The 23,126-nt window shown below is 43.3% G+C and overlaps 1 protein-coding gene across 2 annotated transcripts in view; it reads left to right on the top strand.

Moving 5' to 3' along the window:
* The window catches only part of nhsb (Nance-Horan syndrome b (congenital cataracts and dental anomalies)), a 474,669-nt gene that overhangs the window by 282,062 nt on the left and 169,481 nt on the right, over positions 1-23,126 (top strand). The window lies entirely within an intron of this gene.

Raw genomic sequence — 23,126 nt, 5'->3', positions numbered from 1 at the left:
GGATGAGGTCAAGCACAGACTCCCATTAATAAAAATCAATCATTATGCACAGGGAGATCACTGGCCACTGGCCAGCTGGAGAAATCAAAAAAAGATGGCCGCCTTCGCATTGGGGTGAGGCAGCTCTCTGGCAGGCCACTCGACCTGGAAGTTAGATCACGTAGGTCAAGAAGGCAGTTGTAATCTCCTGGTTGCCCCATGACCATCCTTGGAAACAGGGCTGCCTATGCTGAACAACAAGATTCTCTGCCTAGAAAAATGTAAAAGGTTCTGGAACCAGAGAATGAGTTTTCATGTTGGTTGCCAAGAGTAACGCCACCCCAGAAGTCCAGATCCAGTAATTTAGCATCAAATACTGGACAAGAGCACAGTAAGGAAAGCCACTGACTGCAATAAAGCTTAGTTGGGTCAGGGTAGGCTGCTCTTTGGCTGTGATCATGCTCCAATTAAGCTTTTTAAATAGAAGCTAAGTACAGTGGATAATGAGACTCGTGATGTTTGGTCCTGGCATAATCACAGTCTGAGGCTGCTGTTGCTTTGTCTGGTGGTTAGGCCAACGTGATGTGTATAAGGATGGACATGAGCAAAAGGATGGTGTTGAAGCAATAAAAAGCCTATCGTTGTGGTTAGTATGGCTGAGCAAACAGTTAAACTTATATTGCTGTAAAGCCATTGATCTTGTAAATTGACGATCTGGCACGCAATGGATGTAAATGCAGAGAAGGGATTCTTGTACAAATTTAAGTCAAATTGAGTGGGGGAGGGTGGGTATTGAACCTTTTCCGACTCGTTCCTTGAGCCTTGTGTTTGCCTTGGCTGGTCCCAATGAATCAAAAAAGCTCCTGCTGTGCTTGAGTTCTTGTTTTGTCCTTCCAACGTATCAGCTTCACTTCACAATGAATGGCGTGTCTGCCGCTGACTGAATGAGCTGTGTGTGAGAGTGTGGAGGTTTTCTTCAGAAGCGCTTGCCTTCTTGTGCAGATTGTAGGTAAGACAGGCTCAGTTTGTTTTGCGAAACACCCTCATTTGCTGTTGTATGCAGGAACCTGGTGACTACAGCCACTGCACAGGAATGTGCTCTGCCATTTGCTCGTAATGAGATTAGGAGAGAAAAAAGCAAGCAAAGCGGACTGAACCATCCCATGAGCTGAAAGGGGGTGGACCTGGATACTGTCGAAATGCATGTCATCTTTTACCCCAGCACTTCTTTCACTCTGACCCCCCCAACCCCCCACCCTCCCCCAGCATGAATAGCTATTCAACATCACCAGCGTGACTAAAATGTAAGCTTTTGCTGGAGGAGAGATGCAACTGTGGTGCTAAGGCGCCATTCTCCATTACAGCAGCACATCCTGCCATGGCCATGGGATGCTGTGTGTGGAGGAAGGCAGGTGTCCACAATTCGCTTCGAGCGCTTTGCTGAGCGGGCTGAGGAAACTTCGGTGAAGATACTTTTAACTGTGTAAGTGCTTAGAGCGTGCCAATACTGTAGTGTGTCGAGCATCCTTGCACACATCTGGTGTAGGGCTGAACTGCTACGAGCTAACCTTGCTGGAAAATGTATGTATTCTGTGGTGAACTGCCTAATATTCCGAGACGGGGAAAAGAAAGACTGTATATTAAACATCTTTTGGTTTCTGTATCAGCGTGCAACTGAATAGCGATAAAAAGGATCAATGCGTGAGGACAGTTTTATAGTGCATTGTTCTCAAAATGTAAAGCCATCGACTCTCTCCACAGCTAGCAGCTTTTGTGTGGATTGTCCTTCCTCTGTTTTGATGTTAGATGCATATTTTAACACCAGCCACATTTAGCAATCCACAATTCTTACATAGTGCAGACGATATTATAGTATAATGTTTTCATCTGTGAGCGCATCTCAAATTTGCATTTTCCCATGAAACCAGCAAATTCTCTTGTTCGTGGTTCCAATAATTTTCTTTAAAAGGGATTAGAAGGGATTATTTGGCTGTCTGTGGGGAAAATAGCAGCAAACAATAAAAGCCTGAAATAGGGAGTTCAATTGTGCACATTTAGCAAAAAGGGTAGAGCGAGCTGTGCAAGTAAGCAGACTTGTTTTTTGGGTGGAGGCCTCGATTTTCCATTTTTATATATTTTTGGTTTCTCCCCAGTGTTAAATCTACTCTGTATCCACACTGGCACAAATGCTATTTGCTCTCAACCTAGAAAGAAATTTCCTTAAATCCAGCTGAGAAAATCTGAGCCATAATGCAGAAAGGGGAGGAGGGGTAGGGTAGGGGTTGTGGAGGGCGTGTCGGCACTGGAAATGCTCTAAATTGAATTAAAGGCTAATTATTTCTTCACGCCCACCCCTGCCCACCATCGCCCCCCCCCCCCCACCCACCCCGACAATGCTCTCAATTTCATAGCCGCTGGCTGTCCCGAGGGAGCTCGTCCAAGTGACTATTAGCATGGTAAGAATTGCTGAATGAGAAAAGACTGAGGTCTATCTAGTTCACTTTCTACCATCATGGTACAATGAGAATGCCGTTGTTGACTAATCATGGCAATCAATCTCTTATCGATTAGTTGACAAGTAACCCCGACATGACCCCAGTGGTGGAGTGGAGAGCTTTGGAAACCATAGGTCTGAAGTCACCTTTCTCTCCCAAACTCACTACACTTACCACATGGCATTCGTCACATGTGAGCCTGTGCAATAGGAATCAATAGACTGTTTGACCATGTAGGGCATTGCAAGTCCAAACCCTTTTTCACCTGATGTGTTCTCACACTTATGTCCACAGATGTGCACTTCCCAGTTGGGGGTCAATGTGTAAAGATTAAAAATAGGAACCCCAGCTGATTCCCACCCCCCCTCCCCCATCTCTAGCCCAGTGATACTGGGGTCAATTGTTGCCATGATTGAAATAGCTACCTCAGCATCAAGTGTGAAATGAACCAGATCAGAGACTTTCATTCTATATGATCTAATATGACACTATATGGTGCATTTACCTACTAAGCCATCAGGGGGCAGTCTTTTCCTTTTGGAAGGATAGCAAGGTTGTGGATCACATTGAAGCCACTAGAGTGTCGCATTCTGGGATGCTGGAACTGTATCAGATGCATGTCTTTGCCCTGTTTCATGTTATAAAGTGCAGTATTTTTTATGTAAGGTTTTAGCTAGGCTGAGATATTTGGAAATGTTACTGTAGCAATCAGCTTCACTCTGAAGGGACCACCTTTGTCTTGGGCTCAAAGGGTTGAGTAAATAAGCAATACGACTGTGGACAGCTAATGCTATCGGGGGCAATAGCCCAGCCAAATTGCTAGAGAGGAATGAGGAATATGTTAAAAGCATCAGAGATTCCCCTTGCTGTGAGGTGTTGTCTGTATCAAATTGCCACTGCAAAAGAGGACATAATTGTTACCTGTAAAATGTTGATTCATAAGGGTGATATCCTGGGATAAGTTAATTAATACCCCATTATATGTGCCATGAAAGGCTTCTTTTGCCAATTCGTGCTGTGCAAGCTATTAATTTTTAATTCACTCAGGTCAGCCACATTCCCAAGACGGTGCAGTGCGATAGAACCCTATAAATATTGAAGCCTGCACCTATATAAAAGATCATAAAGAACTCAGTTTAAAGACACTGTAATGGAACTCAGGTTCTAATAAGTTTGGTTTAAAAATCAAAAATAATTTGCAAGTCTAACATGGTTTTGCTTTATTCATTTTGCTTTTGTGTAATCTTAATCCTTGCAAATAAATTAGATTTATAGTTTAGCCTGACAGTACAGTAGTGCAATATTTTCTCACCCTTCTGGAAAGGACAGTGGTGCATGATGGTGCACCCATGTGAAACTCTTGTGTGAAATCCCATGATAAAAGGGTCATTACTAATACCACAGCTCACTAACCCAATCACTCCACACTTATCGTTCAAAGGTTCACAGGAGCTACAAGTTTGCCTGTGCCAACTTCCATGTCGTGCTGCATCAACATTTGCACTGAACATGAATAAACAATGTTGGGAACCTGAGCTGGAAAAGGGATGTGGAATTGATCACAAGATACCCTACAACAATAACACAACAACTTGTCTTTATGTAGCTGCTTTAACAGAATAAAACATCCCAAGGCTCTTCAGAGGAGCATTATAAAGCAAAATTTGATACCGATCCACTTAAGGAGATATTAGGGAAGATGACCAAAAGCTTGGTCAAACAGTAGGTTTTAAGGAGCGTCTTAAAGGAGGAAAGAGAAGTGGAGAGGTTTAGGGAGGGAATTCCAGAGCTTAGGGCCGAGGCAGCTGAAGGCACAGCCGTCAATCGCGGAGCAATTAAAATCGGAGATGCTCAGGAGGCCAGAATTAGAGGATCAGATAATTACTTAGAATTGTTCAGGAGTAAGGAGAGGAGGGAATGGTGGAAAATTGGTGAGGTGAAATACATCATAACTGCTTTTAATATATTTTTTGTATTTTCTGATTATTGAGAAATTCTGGTCACTTCTTAACTCTGACTCCCTTTGCCACTGAGCACATTGATTCAGGAAAGAGTGTACATGTGGGACAGCTGAGTGTCTCCTGTCTCAGTACATGCCTGATACTAACAAAAAATTATGGATTCATATCACTATTTCCCTTGTCGCATTGCTCAGCTCCTGTGGCTAAGAATGGATGAAGCTCACATTGCAAATGACAGGGGCAATTTATTTCGTTTTTCTTATTAAAACACAGCTCGTCCTTCTCTTATATATATGAGGTATATTAAATTCATTAAGCAATGGTACGGAAAAGTTCTGACTTGCAGCACTGACAGTGTAGAATCTTCAGTCACCACAGCTTTTTTTTATTCATTCATGGGATGTGGGCGTCGCTGACAAGGACAGCATTTATTGCCCATCCCTAATTGCCCTTGAGAAGGTGGTGGTGATCTGCCTTCTTGAATCGCTGCAGTTTATATGGGGTAGGTACACCCACAGTGCTATTAGGAAGGGAGTTCCAGGATTTTGACCCAGCGACAGTGAAGGAACAGCGATATAGTTCCGAGTCAGGATGGTGTGTGACTTGGAGGGGAACTTGCAGGCGGTGCATCTGCTGCTCTTGTCCTTCCAGGTGGTGGCGGTTGCGGGTTTGGAAGGTGCTGTCGAAGGAGCCTTGGTGCGTTGCTGCAGTGCGTCTTGTAGATGGTACACACTGCTGCCACTGTGCGTCGGTGGTGGAGGGAGCTAATGTTTGTGAATGGGGTGCCAATCAAGCGGACTGCTTTGTCCTGGATGGTGTCGAGCTTCTTGAGTGTTGTTGGAGCTGCACCCATCCAGGCAAGTGGAGAGTATTCCATCACATTCCTGACTTGTGCCTTGAGGGTGGTGGGCAGGCATTGGGGAATTAGGAGGTGAGTTACTCACCGCAGAATCTCTAGCCTCTGACCTGTTCTTGTAGCCACAGTATTTATATGGCTACTCCAGTTCAGTTTCTGGTCAATAGTAATCCCCAGGATGTTGATCGTGGGGAATTCAACGATTGTAATGCCATTGAATGTCAAGGGGAGATGGTTAGATTCTCTCTTGTTGGAGATGGTCATTGCCTGGCACTTGTGTGGCATGAATGTTACTTGCCACTTATCAGCCCAAGCCTGGATATTGTCCAGATCTTGCTGCATTTCTACACGGACTGCTTCAGTATCTGATGAGTCGCTAATGATGCTGAACATTGTGCAATCATCAGCGAACATCCCCACTTCTGACCTTATGATTGAAGGAAGGTAATTGCTGAAGCAGCTGAAGATGGTTTGGTCTAGGACATTACTGTTACGACCAGGTGAGAAAGGGGTCTAGGGTTCTCTCAGCCTTCACCTGGTCTTACTGTAACAGGGTTTAATTTTTTTTAAACGCCATGTTTTAGCTCCCCCTTAGTGAATCCTTGTTCACTAATTTCCAATTATAAGGCAATGAAACTAGCCAAACAGGTTTTCTTAGGTTTAAAGAAAAAAGGTTGAACTTTATTAAAGTTAAACTCTAATTCAGTTAATGCCGACAGATACACAACACGCCCACGCTAGGATGCGTACGCAATACACACATGCAGATAGAGACAGAAAAGAGCAGAAGAAATAAAGTGGAAAAGTTTGAGGCAATATCTGAAGATGGTTTTGGTTACTGTTCTTTGAACTCGGTGTAAAGTCCTTGATTGTAGGTAGGTCTTGCTTTTCGTTGGGGCCCAGTATTCTTCTGAAGCCTTGTACGATGTAGGAGACTTTTCTCTCTTGAGTTCATATGTCCTCAGTGGGTCCAGAGGCTTGTGAGAAAGAGATGGGAGCAGACAGGAGATGTCTTCTCACTCCAGGAGCAAACAGTCTTTCTGAGTTCAAAAACTCTGTGGCTAGTTCACAAAAACCCTGTACCAGCCAATTAGTCATGTTTAACCAGTCCTGACTTTTGTGGATTGTATCACCTTAGCAATCTCTGGAATGCTGTTCCTTATACCTTCAATGTCTGGTGATCAAAATCTATTCTGGGTTGAATGTGTCAGGGAATGGTCCTTTTGTCTCCACGTGCACTACCTGTTAGTATACAAATATTTCTCAGCAAAGTGTCTTTCAGCAAAGTGTCTGGCAGCCCTTGTAACAGGCCTTCTCTTCTTCCCAGCCAGTTTAAAATGAATGTTCATATGACAAAATTAATATGCCTCATTCTTGGCAGGTGGGGGCCTGCATGACACTACCCTGAGGAATTCCCGCAGTGATGTCCTGGAGCTGAGATGATTGACCTCCAACAACCACAACCATCTTCCTTTGCGCTAGGTACAACTCCAACCAGCGGAGAGATTTCCCCCTGATTCCCATTGACTCCAGTTTTGCTAGAGCTCCTCAATGTCATACTCAGTCAAATGCTGCCTTGATGTCAAAGGCAGTCACTCTCACCTCACCTCTGAAGTTCTGCTCTTCTGCTGTCCACTTTGAAATTCTCTTCCTAAAGCCATGCACCTTGCTACATCTCTCCCCACCTCCAAAAAAGCCTTAGTAAATGTGTTTCATCAACCATACCTTTGGTCACCTGCCCAAGTTTCCCCTAACTCCAGCCCAATGTCCATTCCCAAACCCCATGATGCACATTGGAATGCTTTGCTACATTAGTGTAACTTGGTGCTCTGAGCTTAGCTTCAGATCCCATATCTTCTGCACTATAGACACTGCTTTCTAACACCTTGGCAGCATTGCTTACCTCCACCTGTGCCTTCGCCCCTTTGTTTTAGTTTTTAGTTTTAGAGATACAGCACTGAAACAGGCCCTTCGGCCCACCGAGTCTGTGCCGACCATCAACCACCCATTTATACTAATCCCATATTCCTACCACATCCCTACCTGTCCCTATATATTTCCCTACCACCTACCAATACTAGGGGCAATTTATACTGGCCAATTTACCTATCAACCTGCAAGTCTTTGGCATGTGGGAGGAAACCGGAGCACATGGAGGAAACCCACGCAGACACAGGGAGAACTTGCAAACTCCACACAGGCTGTACCCAGAATTGAACCCGGGTTGCTGGAGCTGTGAGGCTGCGGTGCTAACCACTGCGCCACTGTGCCGCCCTACTGCGCCAACTCTGTCCTCTCTTCCTCCAGCCTCCACAAACTCCAGTTTATGCAAAGTATTCTGAGTAATGTATTTTGTCCATGCCAGTTTTATTGCATTGAAGGAACCATGGCAACATTACATGCTCCCAAAATAATTTTGATTGCATTACACAGAGGCACAGGAGAGTTTGAGGTAGTCAGCCTGATGGCAGACACGTTTCTGGCTGCTGCTGATTTTGCTTTGACTGTCACAGGAAAACACAGTTAGAGGCTGTGTCTACTTCTATCCTTGAATAATGGGAACCTACCAAACAAAATATTGGATTTTCTAGGCATACATAACCTTATGGATTCTTTAAGTTCACTAAGAGTCCCTGGGAGAATATTGCCCGATTGGTTTCACTGTGCCTGAGGATGGTCTTTTGGAAGCCAAAGATCTAAATTCCTGTTGCTACAGGCAAGAGAGTTTGGTTGTGCAAGTTGCCTTTAAAGAAGATCCAACACTCACAGTCCAGCACACTTAGTCGTGAGGTAGCAGAGGGCTGCCATGCCTTTCTCAACTACACCTAACCTGAATCAAAGCCTTCACTTAGCTATGAGGAGAGGCTGGATAAACTCTGATTGTTTTCACTGGAATGATGGAGGTGGAGGGGCGACATGATAGAGGTTTACAAAGTTATGAGTGGCATGGACAGAGTGGATAGTCAGAAGCTTTTTCCCAGGGTGGAAGAGTCAGTTACTAGGGGACATAGGTTTAAGGTGAGAGGGGCAAAGTTTAGAGGGGAAGTGCGAGGCAAGTTTTTTACACAGAGGGTGGTGAGTGCCTGGAACTTGCTGCCGGGGGAGGTGGTGGAAGCAGATACGATATCGACGTTTAAGAGGCATCTTGACAAATACATGAATAGGATGGGAATAGAGGGATACGGACCCCGGAAGTGTAGAAGGTTTTAGTTTAGACAGGCATCAAGATCGGTGCAGGCTTGGAGGACCGAATGGCCTGTTCCTGTGCTGTACTGTTCTTTGTTCTTTGGGGGAGAGGATTAGGTCAGAAACTGAGGTTTAAAAAAAAGCTCTGAGATTGCCAGGAGGACATCCTTGTCGGTCCTAAAACATTGCATAATTCTTCTTGAAATGAAGTTGTGTAAGAAACACTGGAAACACAGTTAGAATCCAACAGTCATTATGACCCACGAGGACATGATAAAGGGCTAAAGTTGTTGTGCAATTATTAACTCAAAGAAGTTCATAGACTTAGAATCCAACTTACCCTTATTGAAAGCTAACACTTTCTTTCTGTAAAACACTTCATAGAAGTCTCAGTGTGACTCCGCTCAGCCAACATATGCAGTAATCTGGATCAAATCCTCTGTAGATGCTAGCTTGAATTTATTGGTGCTTTTAGTTCTCTTTAATAGATGTGGTGTTAGTTCAAAATTACCTTCAGAACTATTTGTTAAGACATAATGCATTATAGGTTAATGGGCCGTAGAATTGATAGTATTTCATCATTACGCTCCAACAATGGAACCAAGTCACTGATGACCCAAGTGCCGCAACAGATATTTTTTAATAGATTTCAGTGCAGAGAGTTCCTTTATAAATGTATTGGAAAGCTTTTTTAATGCATCTGAATAAAAATGAAAAGTAACAGCAATTCAGTATACTGTTCCTGTGAGAACTGTAATGTACAAGGGAATATTCCTATACCATAGTAGAGGGGTAGAAGACTGGAGATTTTTATATGTAGGATAATTCACTCATCTCATTGTGATTATTTATATATAAGTTGCTTTGCCTCTCCGTCTGTAACTCTATCTCTTGAGACACACTTGCCAGTGATTATAGCCTTTTTCCAAACTTGTCCTTGTTTCCATGCAATTTCCACAAAGTGCATTCCTCTCTGTCTTTCCTTGTGATTTCTCACTTTCTTCTCAGTTGCTCCACTACAAATCAATCTCACGCACATCTCACTGCCTGATCATTAACGTTCTTGCTAATTCCAGCTATCCACTGAGACCCCAGATGCCACAACGGTTAGTGATGGTCAACATCTTGCATATTGCAGAACTAGAAAATGTTTTAGATTATGTTTTAATTACCTCATAAAGATTGTCTAACTCTGCAACACAGTTATACTTTTTATCCCAGTTAGTATAACCCACAGTTCTGGTTATGATACAACAACTATATATTGGACCAAGTCAGCTGTCATAACACATGAGCAACTCCATTCCCAGCAAGGGGACCCATCTGAAACTGCTGAGGTCCTTCTTTAAATATGCAGATAGGGCTTCTCATGACATCACTGGGGCCTAAATGCTGTTTTAACTGGTGACCTCAGCGAGGAAACTGTTGTGGCATTCCTGCCAGGTGAAGCTAGTGGGAGAGGAGTCGGGGCCAGAAGACGTTCAAAGAAGTAAGATTTTAAACTTACTTTTGACTTACCCTGTGGGCTGGATGATCAGGCTCCTCTGGGCTCCACAAGGAATGTCAGGCTTCCCCTGCCCCAGCTCCCCAATTCCCCATCATAAAAACCTCCGAAACCCTTACTTGACTTACTCAAGTGCCGGGGACCATTCCATCCATCATGACCGGCAGCCTCCTGCCACCTTACGTTCTACCCTCGCCCCCTCCCCCCCTACCCATCACTATCTGCTCTCCTGCAGTATTAGGTTGTCAACTGACCAGTGTCATGCAAATGAGGCCTAAGAATTAAAATTTGTCCAGGACTCAGACTGTTGAGCCTAGATGGTAACCTCACTGGTTAGGCCCATAAGTGTCATACCCAGTATATTTCTCCCTCCTCTGAAGGTGCTGGCTCTTGCTGGGGAACAGTCATACAGGTTCTGTCACTCACACCTGTGGTCATTCTTCAATGTGACCCTAGAAAGCAACCAAGAATTTCTGTTAGTGATATTCCTTTCTCTAGTATTTTAATGGAGGTTTTAACCCATTTGAATGTCCAACCATGTCATGCAAGATAGCTTAAAGGCAATCAGAAAACACAACTTATTTTGATAAGGAGGCTGAATGGCTGGAAGATAGTCATGGATTTCTTTTTATCATCTCACTCTTTCAGAATAACTAAATTCTAGCATTCCTCCTAACAGCAGCACATGAAGACACTTGAAGTAAATTTATTTAATGGGCTTCTTCCAGATTTTCATGCTTTTCCTTTCAGAATCAATTTGCTTATGGTCACAAATTGTGCACAGTGAGTGCATGTGCTTTGACAGTTTGGAATTGCAAAAATCTCCCAAAGGTTTCCTGAGACGGTCAGCATGGAGCAACAACCTGGCCAAAAGAGATTGAAGTATTGCTTAGTGTACATGAGATGTTCCTTAATTAATTCCCTGAGAGTGTATACTAGCTTTCTCATTCATTTCAGAAACAGGCCTCGTGTTTGTCCTGCTCGATGCTGACCAATTTAGCAGAGGCTTTAGGCTAATAATTTACATATAGAAAGGGCCTCATGCCAGTTTAGGGTGGTGGTCAGTGTGCCTAAAAAAAAACACCTAACCCAATATGGCTCTGGATGTCTTTCAGTTGTCCTTGGGAGTTAGGGCATTGCCCCCTGAAGACGGTATTTGCATGCCCCTTTTTCCCCCTGAAAATGGGTCAATAAGGCCCAATTTCTCCATCCGCATTTCCCCAAATGTACATTCCCAGCATAGGCATTCCTCACCTTAATGAGAAAAATATTAACTTCTCCCCTTTTTACCCTCTCATATTAAATTAGCTGTTTGAGTTCCTTTTGAGTCATTTAACCTGAATCCATAAAGAACATTAAACTACAGCAGTGAATCAACTAGTGCTTTGCAGCTATTTGAACCCTGTCTAATGTCTCATATATTTTATTGTGTGTAAATTGCATATTGTGGTTAATTTTCTTTGCAATTCTTTTTCATACAGGTGTTGCTGGTTTAAAATTTTTAATGTGGTATAGGTGTTGAATAGTGATTCACTGGTGTAAGATCCGAAGGCTTATTGATTGGTAATGTTGGACCTAGAATATTGCTAGCTGCTGTGCTTCAGATTACAGACCGATTCCCTTCCATGTAATCATTGTACAGCAATACAGCGGCTTCCCACTCAGGCCAGTGGTTAAAATAGCACTCACAGCCCCAATACCGATCTGAATATTTAAAGAAAAACCCTACGAGTTACCAGCAGATGGCCTTTCTGATTGTGTAGCAGAGAAACTTAAAGTTGAAGATGACGGGAAGGGAGCAGGGTGTTGGCGGGTAAGCCTCTCGGTTGATTTTAACTGCCCACCAATCCAGTTTCCAGCAGATGGGAAGGGTTATAATCACCTCTTGGAGCTGCCAAGGTGGGGGGTGTAGAGTAGGCTTATACCTCGGATGTATCAGATTTTCTAATTGATAACAGTCACTTCAGGGCCAGTAAAGATGATTTCAAAGTTCTAGAAATAATGGAGTAAATGTCAATGAAGGAAAAGATGAAAGTGATGTCAATCTTGACAGGAAATAAAATTATTCAACAGAATGATAGTAGATGAAATTCAGATCTGAATTTTAGTTTGAAAGATAAGATTGTCCACGTCCAAGTGGCTGGCAGATTGTCCCCAGACAGTGAGCGAAAGAGTTATCTTGACAGATGCACTCTTCTCCCGCTAGACATGTTAATGGAAGCACAATCACTTTCCAAGCACAGTCGAAACTGGATGAATCAGGTACGGACACCAATAGAAAGTTTACATCTTTTTTAATCATAAATGAGGTCTTTTAATATTAACAGTATAAAGCAATCTAGTTTATTGTGCTTCTTCCCCATTTAACTTGTGCCCATCCTTATACCATTCCCTAGTCAAGTTGGCAATGCTAGCAGTCTGTTGCTAGGCCACGAGTAACCATGCCAACCAGAAGGTGTGTAAGACTGCAGCTATGAGGCTCCTTTTGATACTTTTGTACATTTTCCCTTACACTGTTAAGTACCATCCCTCCATTCTTCATCTCCTTCTGATGATCTGCCCAGGATGTGGCCAGTTTTCCAGTTTAAAGATTTCTTTAAATGAAGTTTTTGACAGTACAAATCTCGGGATGTGTGTGCCTGTGAGTGATGGAGAAAACAAGAGCAGTAATTGCAGTGTCCTACAGAGTGACTGATAACTCGCGTCGTTGAAAGGCAAAACAACAATAGATAATTGGCTGTGCTTTCTAGAATGAATTAAAAGGCCACTTAAAATGACTGGATTCAGTTCTCCCATTGATGGCACCAAATATCTCACCAGTGACCGAGTTCCAGGTGTTTTGCTATCATAACTCAGTCATGCTTAAGGTGATCTTGAATTACGAGTTTTTTGTCACCAGTGAGAAATCCCTGTAACTTTTCAGTGGCAGCTCCAAACCATTTCCATTAGCAGCCATTGACCTCAAAGTATTGACTTGCTAAGTCCCAACCGTAAAACAGACATATTTATTATTATATCATGGAGAAAGGCTCTCTGTTTCTCACTGAGATACCTCAGGAATAGTATCTCACATCTCAGGATCATGCTGCTTCAGTCATTCATCTATACTGGGAACTCTGTCTCTCTTTTAGCAAATCTTACTGATATAGTTCATCGATTTTTGTCCTTTTATTCTCCAGAAGGCACTGACTCTTTTTTGGGACATGACTCTGCAGAATTGTTGCTCTCGTGACGATATTTTTATGACGTGAGCCTAGATGTTGATGCTGGGATTTTAAACCCCCTCCCCTCCCCCACCCAGTGAGAATGTTGCACAGGATGGTTTAAAGTTTGAAAATGAGTTCCTGGCTCCAACCCACCAAGTTCACAACCACCATGATTTTAATGACGGTGATTCAGGCCATCAACAAAGCTCCCGTTACAGGCAGGTGGGGGTCTACTTCATATTCCAAAAGTCGCAGCCTGATGATGTCATCGGCACTGTGGCATAACATTAATCGCATGTTAGCAGGAGACCCACACTGTCTGCTGCCCACAACAGAACCATGGTGGGAGGCCCTGGCCAGCCAGAAGGGACCGAGGTAAGTTTAAAACATTTGCTTCTTTTTAGAACTCCTTATGGGCTAGGAGGAGCCCCTCCCCCACTCCACAGATCACCATGAGAGCCCTCCTCCCACTGAGTGAAGCTTCCTGCTGCCAAATTCCCTCTCCCACCCACCAGCCAGGTTGTGAATCTGGGAACTTTTATTTATATGAGGCCCTGGTTTTCTAACTGTTAACCACTTCAAGGCCCCCACCAAAATGGTGGCAATCCAGGTGTCAGTGAGAACAAAATGTTAGGTGCTGCCCTATCTATCCCGAGTGTTACAAAGGATGAATCTCGCCACATCCCGTGGAACGCTCCACTCAGTTAGACCATCCTGTACCACTTGTCCCTTGTGTCAAGGTTTGTACAGGAAAACGCCTTTGACCACAAGTCCATCAGGCAGTGGTCTGCACATAATATCCTTGAGGCCCTGCGGGAAAAGGAGATGGTGGATTCTGTCGAATGGTTCCCTGAGCAGACTGTCAAACTCATTTGGCAGAACGCCTCATGACCAGAACTTTCAAACAAGCACCAAGACATAGCTTGGCTGGTGGTGAGAAGGGCGCTCCTTGTCAGATCCTTCCTGCATGCCTGGAATCTCACCGTTTCCACACGCTGCCCTCAAGATGGCTGTGGTGGGTAAGAGACCCTCGTCCACCTTCTTCTGGAATGTGCTTTTGCAAAGCAGGTCTGGAAAGGGATGCAGTGGTTTTTGTCGAGGATCATTCCAAGCAGTTCCGTAACGCAGGACTCAGTGCTCAAGGGGCTGTTCCCAGGGACGCACACTGAGATAAACATCAACTGCTGCTGGAGGACGGTCAACTCAGTGAAAGACACACTTTGGTCTGCCCAAAGCTTGCTGGTTTTCCAGTGCAAAGAGCTGTTGATGACTGAGTGTTGCAGACTGGCACATTCGAAGGTCCAGGACTACGTGCTGAGGGACGCACTAAAGCTTGGGGCAGACACCGCAAAGGCTCAATGGGGAAAGACCACTGTGTAAGGTCCTCCCACCATAGTATACCGAGGGGCTGAATGCATCAGAAATTGTTTGGCATGTAATGTAAATGTACATTGTAAATATAACCTGTAATGGCAACACTTTGTGTTGTCAAATTTGAACTGTTATGTAATATATTTTTCTACAAATTTGATGACAAAAGTATATTTTTGGACAAAACGTTAGGTGCTGCACCTTTACTTTAATCCTGCTACCACCCAGAGGAATGAAAACCAGCCCCAGTAAATCTTGCAGTAAAATGCAACGTTCCCCTGCTCATAAATCCCTGAACTACTTGCAATGAAACCTGCTTTGAAGAGATACTGGCCTCGAAAATGGATGGCACAGCTTGCCCATAGAGGGCTCCCTGCACCAGAGTGGGTAAGCCGGAGACCCACCCTACATTGGGCCTCAGGCCCCATTGAAATGAGACTGGCGAGCTACGAACACGTTCTGGGCATTCCCTGGAAACTCGCAGGTGAATTGGCATTGGATTTTGGGCTGCTGTCTTGGGAATGAGAGGGAAGAGTCAATCAGGAGAGGATGGAAGTGACCAGAAGGAGGGGAAGGGGAATTAATCAGGAAGTGGGGAAGGGTGGGAATTACATTGGCAGGAGGCTGAGTTGGAGCTGGCAACAATCATCGGCACTGCATTGGAGGTGGAGGGGCACTTCTGCTCCTCCTGGCTCACATTCAGATAGATATTTTTTAACAAATATACCTTTCTGTTGGTAGCCAGCAGCAGTCCCTTTAAGGACCACTGGTTAGGTAACGTGTAGACCTTGTTTTCCTGAATGCAGTTGGCCCAGCATTGCCTGCATTCAGGGCAGACCAATTTTGGAAAGGGGGCCTCAAACAATTGTTAGGCCCTTTGCAAATGCAAATAAAGGGCCACGCACCTGCTTCATGTTCAAATTGTGGGCACCTCTTTTTATGCCTTTATCAATAAGGTGGGCAGTGTTCTTACAACATAAAATGTGCACGCATGCTGTCCACAATATTAGACATTTTAGTGCCCATTTTCACGTGCTAATTTCTAGGCCACTATTTCCTGTGCCCGCTGGCTCAGTTGGTGAATCCAGCGCTAAGTGTGGAATCGAAACATACAAAGCAGTGAGGTTCCAGGTTTGCTCTCATTTCTGTGTGGTGTTAGCTGTTCTCAGCTAACTCACCAGTAGAAGTGGCTCATTTGGTATATATATTGGTACCAATGACATAGGTAGGAAGAGGGATGTAAATGAGTATAGAAATAGGAGGATAGTGCAGATGAATGCATGGCTGGAAGGTTGTGGGAGGGCTGTGGATTTCTGGGACACTGGGACTGGTTCTGGAGGAGATGGGACCTGTACAAGCCAGACAGGTTGCACCTGAAGAGAGCTGGGACAAATTTCCTTGTGGGGTGAATTGCTAGTGCTACTGGAGGGTGGGGAGGGGATTAAATTAACTTGGGGTGTGTGGGATCCAGGAGATAATACAAGCGAGGAACACCAAGGTGCACAAAGAATTGGGAGAGACAGATTGCACTAGAGTAGGAAATAGTAAAGTATTAGTTGGAGTCAGAGTAAGAGGGAAAGTGATAAAGTTTAAATTAGGGTTAATGTGTATGTATGTGAATGTGAGGAGTGTGGTAAATAAGGTAGGTGAGCTGCAGGTGCAGATAGCCACGTGGAAGTATGATGTTGTGGCGATGACAGAGACCTGGCTCAAAGAAGGGCAGGACTGGCTACTAACTATTCCTGGATACAAGGTATTCAGGAAAGATAGGAAAGGAAGGAAAGGTGGGAGGGGTGGCAGTTTTGATTAAGCAGAACATTGCAGTACTGGAGAAAGAGGGGTCAAGGACAGAATACATTTGGCTGGAGCTGAAGAACAAAAAAGTGCAATTACTTTGCTCGCTTTAGTCTTTCGGCCACCAACCAGTGGGAAAGATATAAAGGAACAAATTTGCAAGGAAGTTATAGAGAGGTGCAAGAATTATAGAGTGTTATAATGTAGGACTTTACATTACTACGATCTCAGTTTATATTCAGATAATTAAAGGGCAGAGAGGGGCAAGAGTTCCTGGAGTGCATCAGGAGAATTTTCTGCAGCAGTATCTATCCAGTCCAATGAGAAAGGAGGCACTGCTAGACCTGGTTCTTGAGAATGAAGTGGGCCAAGTGGATCAAGTGTCAGTAGGGGAACATTTAGGGGACAGTGATAGTTGTATCATAAGGTTTAGGTTGGCTATGGAAAAGGATGAGGAACAATCCAGAGTAAGAATACTTAACTGGGTGAAAGGCAACTTCAATGGGGTAAAAATGGATCTGACCCAGATAGATTGGAATCAAAGTTTGGCAGGCAAAACTGCAACTGAACTAAAGAGAGAGTGCGGGCACAGTGAAGATATATTCCCACGACGGGGAAAGGTAGGCAAAACAAATCCAGAACTCACTGGATGACAAAAGAGATAGACATAGAGATGAAGAAGAAGAAGTGTGCTTATGACAGATGTCAGGTGGAAAACACAACCAAGAACCAGGCGGAATATAGAAGGTTCAGAGGGGAAGTGAGAAAGCAAATAAGAGCAGCAGAGAGTATGAAAAGAGACAAGTAGCTAATATAAAAGGGAATCCAAAAGCCTTCTATGGGCATATTAATAGTAGAAGGGTGATGAAAGGAGGAGTGGGGCTGATTAGGGACCAAAAAGGGGATTTACACATGGAGCCAGAGGGCATGGCTGAAGTATTAAATGAGTACTTTGTATCTGTCTTTACCAAGAAAGAAGATGCTGCACAGGTCATGGGAAAGTGGAGGCAGTTCAGACACTTGAAGTGTTTAAAATGGATAAGGAGGAGGTATTGGATAGGCTAGCTGTACTTAATGTTGATAAGGCACCAGGACCAGAAGAGATGCATCTAAGGATACTGAGGGAAGTGAGTTTGGAAATTGTGGAGGCACTGGCCATAATTTTCCAGTCTTCCTTAGATTCAGGGGTGGTGCCAGAGGACTAGAGAATTACAAATGTTACACCCTTGTTCAAAAAAGGGTGTAGAGATAAGCCCAGCAACTACAGGCCAATGGGTTTAACCTCGGTGGTGGGGAAACTTCTAGAAGCGATAATTCGGAACAAAGTTAATAGTCACTTGGGCAATTAAGAGAAACCAGCACAGATTTGTGAAGGGCAAATTGTGTTCAACTAACTTGCTGGTGTTTTTTGATGAGGTAACAGAAAAGGTTGATCAGGGCAATGCTGTTGATGTGGTGTACAATGACTTCCAAAAAGCATTTGATAAAGTGCCACACAACAGACTTTTTAGCAAAGTTATAGCTCATGAAATAAAAGGGACTGTAGCAACATGGATTTGAAATTGGCTGAGAGAGAATAGTGTTTAATGAATATTTTTCAGACTGGAGGAAGGTTTGTAGTGGAGTTCCCCAAGGATCGATGTTAGGACCCATGCTGTTCCTGATATATATTAATGATCTAGCCCTTGGTATACAGCGCACAATTTAAAAATTTGCGAATGGTACAAAACTTGGAAACATTGTGAACTATGACGAGGATAGTCTCAAACTTCAAAATGACATAGACAGGTTGGTGGAATGGGCGGACAAGTGGAAGATGAAATTTAATGCAGAGAAGTGTGAAGCGCTTCATTTTGGTAGGAAGAATGCGGAGAGACAATATAAAATAAATAGTGCAATTCTAAAGGGAGTGCAGGAGCAGAGGGACCTGGGGTATATGTGCATAAGTCATTGAAGGTGGCAAGACAGGTTGAGAGAGCAGTTCATAGAACATACAGAATCCTAGGCTTCTTTAATAAGGACATAGAGTACAAAAGCATGTAAGTTATGTTAAACTTGTATAAAACACTGGTTTGGTCTCAACTGGAGTATTGTGTCCAGTTCTGGGTGCCACACTTTAGGAAAGATATGAAGGCATTGGAGAGAGTGCAGAAAAGATTCACAAGAATGGTTCCAGGGATGAGGAACTTCAGTTACATGGATAGATTGGGGAAATTGTGACTGTTTTCTTTGGAGAAGAGAAGGTTGAGAGGAGATTTGATAGAGGTATTCAAAATCATGAGGGGTCTGGACAGGGTAGATGGGGAAAAATTGTTCCCATTGGTAGAGGGATTGAGAACAAGAAGGCACAGATTTAAGGTAATTGGCAAAAGAAGTAATAGCGACATGAGGAAAAGCTTTTTCACACATTGAGTGGAGTGCACTGCCTGAGAGAGTGGTGGAGGCAAGTTCAATTGAGGCATTCAAGAGGGAATTGGATTGTTATCTGAAAAGGAATAATGTGTAGGGCTACAGGGAGAAGGCGGGGAATGGCTCTCGGTAAACTGCTCTTTCGGAGAGCCAGTGCAGGCACCATGGGCTGAATGGCCTCCTTCTGCACTGTAACAGTTCAGTATGGCTTCAGGACCATGACCTCTGATGAGAAAATGAGGTTTCTTGTCCCCTAACCATTACTCTGGACAGTGGGCATGTGCAGATATCATGTGAGGATAGCATTGAGTTCACCCTTGATGCCCCTGACCCTTGACGCTCACTGACTTGGGGTCAGGGTGTGGCAGCAGAGAATAACTAGCCCTGTCATTGTACTCATAGTAGCTTGTGTCACGCTATCTATGGAGCAGCAGAGGCCTTGTCAAACTGAGCTCTCTCTGTTTCATTTCTCTGAAGTCTTAAAAAGTTATTTTCGGGACGTCTAAAGTTACATGTAATTAATTCCACAAATTAAATTTCTTGGCTGTATTCCAGCATCTGTCAGGAAAAGGCCTTTATTTGGGACACAGCCAGGCCTTATCATTTAGGCCCTATCTGGATAATCTTTCATCAAATAGACAGCTGTTTGAATGGAAGGTTTTTTCCCCCTCCCCTAGTAAGACTAAAAGGTTAGAGAAATACTTTTGAAAGTTGAAGGAGCATTCCAGTTCACAACTATCACAAGTATGTTGATTTTTGCGTTGTGAATGTTGACAGGTCTAAAGTCATATGTTCCAGGCTCTGGCTCTTGTAGCAGTAATGTAAATTGACTGATTTATTTCTTAATATCTGAAAGCAGGTTTAAATTTATTGCTTGTCTTCGCAGAGTTCTCAGTTCCTCCCATGACATTGGTTTTTGGAAGGTCTACCACAGCAGACTGAGCAAGAGGAGGCAAGCCTCATGTATTTGTTAAATCATTACCAGTTCTGCTGTTTGGTCAAAGACAAGTATGATGTCGATAAGCCAGTGCCTCTTTTCCCTTCTGCTTCACACCTTTCGAGGCATTTCCCTGTGTGGCCTAGTCAAGAACTGAGGGAGCTCAGCTCAGCAACAAATGAAACTGGCAGATTGGAGTGCCAAGCAGATACAAACTCGAAGCCAAAGACCTCTTAATACAATGCTGCCAGAGCACACTGGAAGTTAGAGCCTGTTCTGCATTGCTAAGCAGTTAACTCTTCCATGGCTTCATCTGAACTCCCAAAAACAGGCTATAACAACTTTGCATAATTTAAATTGTTTTGTGGAGCATAGACAAATTGTCATATTTATTTTGTTGGAAGAGCAGGGAGTGGTACTAACTGGATAGCCGTTTCAAAAAGCCAGTACAGGCATGATGGGCCGAATGCCCTCCTTCTCTGCTGTATGATCCTGTATTAATTTCTAAAATTCTTGTGTGGTATAACCTGTTTAATTTTGAACCAAGCCATATTTTGAAATGCTATTCTTTGGTCACTAAAATGATTGCATTTTGTTTTTTAATTTGGCCACTTGCTATAATGTAAGATCTTTTTCATGTAAGCCTGTCTTTTGAAATAATTTTTCATACATTGCGGATGTGAAACAGACTTGAAATCCCAACTGAGCACAGCCTAGTTGCACCATCCACACAGTCATCAAGCCAAGAAAGAGAAGTGTCAGTAGGGGAGAGGGTAGGTTGTTGATAACACAGAAACACGATCCAGGCTGTTAGCAGTGGATGGAATGGAACACAGAGGTGTTATAGCTCTGTAGGGAAAGGATGTTCTGCATGAATTTAGATACTCAGGCTGGCCTGTCTCCAATCGTGTAACCTAAAACATCTTATTTTGATCAAATGACTAGATAAAGATTATCATAATAAATAGAAAACTAAACCCTTTCGATCCTCTTCAAATTAATGATCATCAGGATTAATATCTGAGCTTGCACATTTAATGTAACCATGGAATTACTTTTCAACCAGAAAACCACTTCAAGAGATGTTCCCATGCAATAAAAATAATTCCTTTCATTGAGAAAATGGCTCATACAAAAGGATTACCTGACCAGGTGCAGGAAATTCCATGGGGCAACAGCAATGAAACGTCACTGTATCACAGGTATAAACCCTCTGGCTGTGTTCAAATCTATTTGCTACCCATGTCCATATTCTCAGATAAACCATAGCATCTTTGGAATGTGAAGGGTTGGAAATTTGTTAAATTCTCTTTGATGAGCCAGAAAAACAGCAACTTGATGCAAGGGACCGGATTTGGACTTATTTGTAATTAATTAAAAATCTCTACCCCCTCCATCTTGTACCAATTTGGTTAAATAAACCTGGCTATTATTTTGGCCTGATTCACTGTTATAATTTGTTTATAAGCATGATATATAATAGCATTACGATCATGTTTACCTTCTGCTTCTGACCACTGGCATCTTAGACCTAGTTTGGGGTTTAATCCATGTTTCCCACTCCACTGATCTGCTGGTTATACCTACAAAAAAGCACAAAACTTGTCCGACTTTGTTGGAAACTTGCGGTTCTTGTGCTTGACAGATTGGATTTCTTCTGTTCGAGATGAAGAGTGGGGCTTTTGCAAGGCATGTTGGAAATCCAACACCTGAGAGAAAAGATCTGGGATTTCAATTATTGTTTCAGCTGTCAGATGCAGCAACCACAGTCAGGGGCTCACTTCTATATGAGGAGCTCCTAAGTGCCTTTCCAACACAGGTCAAGGCTGTGATAGAGCCAATATTTGCTCTAAAGGACAATTTAAGGCCTGGGTAGAACTAACTCCTGTGAGGATTGGCTTCAGATTGATGAAAACTATCCCATGTGGGTTTTTCAGTCAAATATCAGAGAGTCAACAGCCAGTAATTAATTGGATAATTCATTAGCAGCAAGATATTTCAGGCCTGTAAATACTGCAGCAGTTGCAGAATAGGAGTGAGCACATGAGCAGATCCAGATTCCGTTTGATTTAAACTCTAGATGCACAACCCAACCACTGATGTCAAAACAGGAAAAAAAAATGTAGACATGTTGGACCCATGAAAGAACTGTCATACATATCAGATGCACACTACAGTGGTCAAAATGCAAGTCTTGTGAAATGGATAGCACCATTTAACTGTACTTTTAGCAGAAATAGAAAGGGGATTTGCCGTCTTGATTAAAGATGCATTTGCTTTTACAGATAAGTTTCTCTTCACGATGTTTACAAACAAACCTGAACGATGAAGTGATTTACATAGCCCTGGATCCCATCTGTCACTGCAATGCTTGTCTCTTTCACCCTCTACTCTCAGGCACTGGCACCTTTGCATCTGATTTTTCCCAAATGATTGAATCAAAAGTTCAACAAACAAGAAGATTTTGGCCTGGAAAATGAAGCATTTCGGACTCAGATGGGTCATACTATATTGGGCTTCCGATTCAGACAGCATGCACCATAGTGAAAGAAAAAGAAAGACGTGCATTTAAATAGCACCTTTCACGACCACCAGACATTCCAAAGGGTTTTACAGCCAATGAAGTATTTTTGAAGTGTAGTCACTGTTGTAATGTAGGAAACGCAGCAGCCAATTTGTGCACAGCAAGCTCCCATAAAACAGCAGTGTGATATTGATCAAATAACCAGTTTTTTGTGTTGCTATTTGAGGGATAAATATTAGCCAGGACACCAGGTATAACTCCCCTGCTTTTCAAAATAGTGCCATGGGATCTTTTACATCCACCTGTGAGGGCAGACAGGACCTCAGTTTAACATCTCATCCAAAAGATGGCACATCTGACAGTGCAGCACTCCTTCAGTACTGCACTGGAAAAGCAGCCTAGAATGTCATCCTGGAGCAGGACTTCTGACTCAGAGATGAGAGTGCCACCAACTGACCCACAACTGGCACACAATTTTGGGTTTCTGGCTTGGACTACAGATGTGCGCTCCGCACATCATATTGGATCCTGAACCGATAAAGAAGCACAGTGCAATCGAATAAGTAGGCCATTATCTTTTATCCTGTCTAAGCCACAATTTTGATTATTATATAGGAGGGAGTGAACCAACACTGAAGATCACAAAATAATTATTGATGAAGCAGACTATTTGGCCTATGCTGGTTCATCAGCCAGAAGCCCTGTACAGTCATGCCTTTGCACCATCCTACTGGTTCTTAAAAGGGTTTAGCCTTGCCCACTTGACTGGGAACTCCATTCCAAGCCTTGATTGCTCTTTGCATTAACCAGTTGGATATTTGGATCACTGCTGCTTTATTGAACTTGAAGCAATTACTTTACTTGTACAAAGACTCACCAGTTGCTGGTCATTAGGTTACAGCTT

The sequence above is a fragment of the Heterodontus francisci genome, chromosome 10, assembly GCF_036365525.1.
Source record: "Heterodontus francisci isolate sHetFra1 chromosome 10, sHetFra1.hap1, whole genome shotgun sequence".
Lineage (NCBI taxonomy): Eukaryota > Metazoa > Chordata > Chondrichthyes > Heterodontiformes > Heterodontidae > Heterodontus > Heterodontus francisci.
Note: the sequence above shows the minus strand (reverse complement) of the source record. Positions and strands in the feature narration are given on the sequence as shown.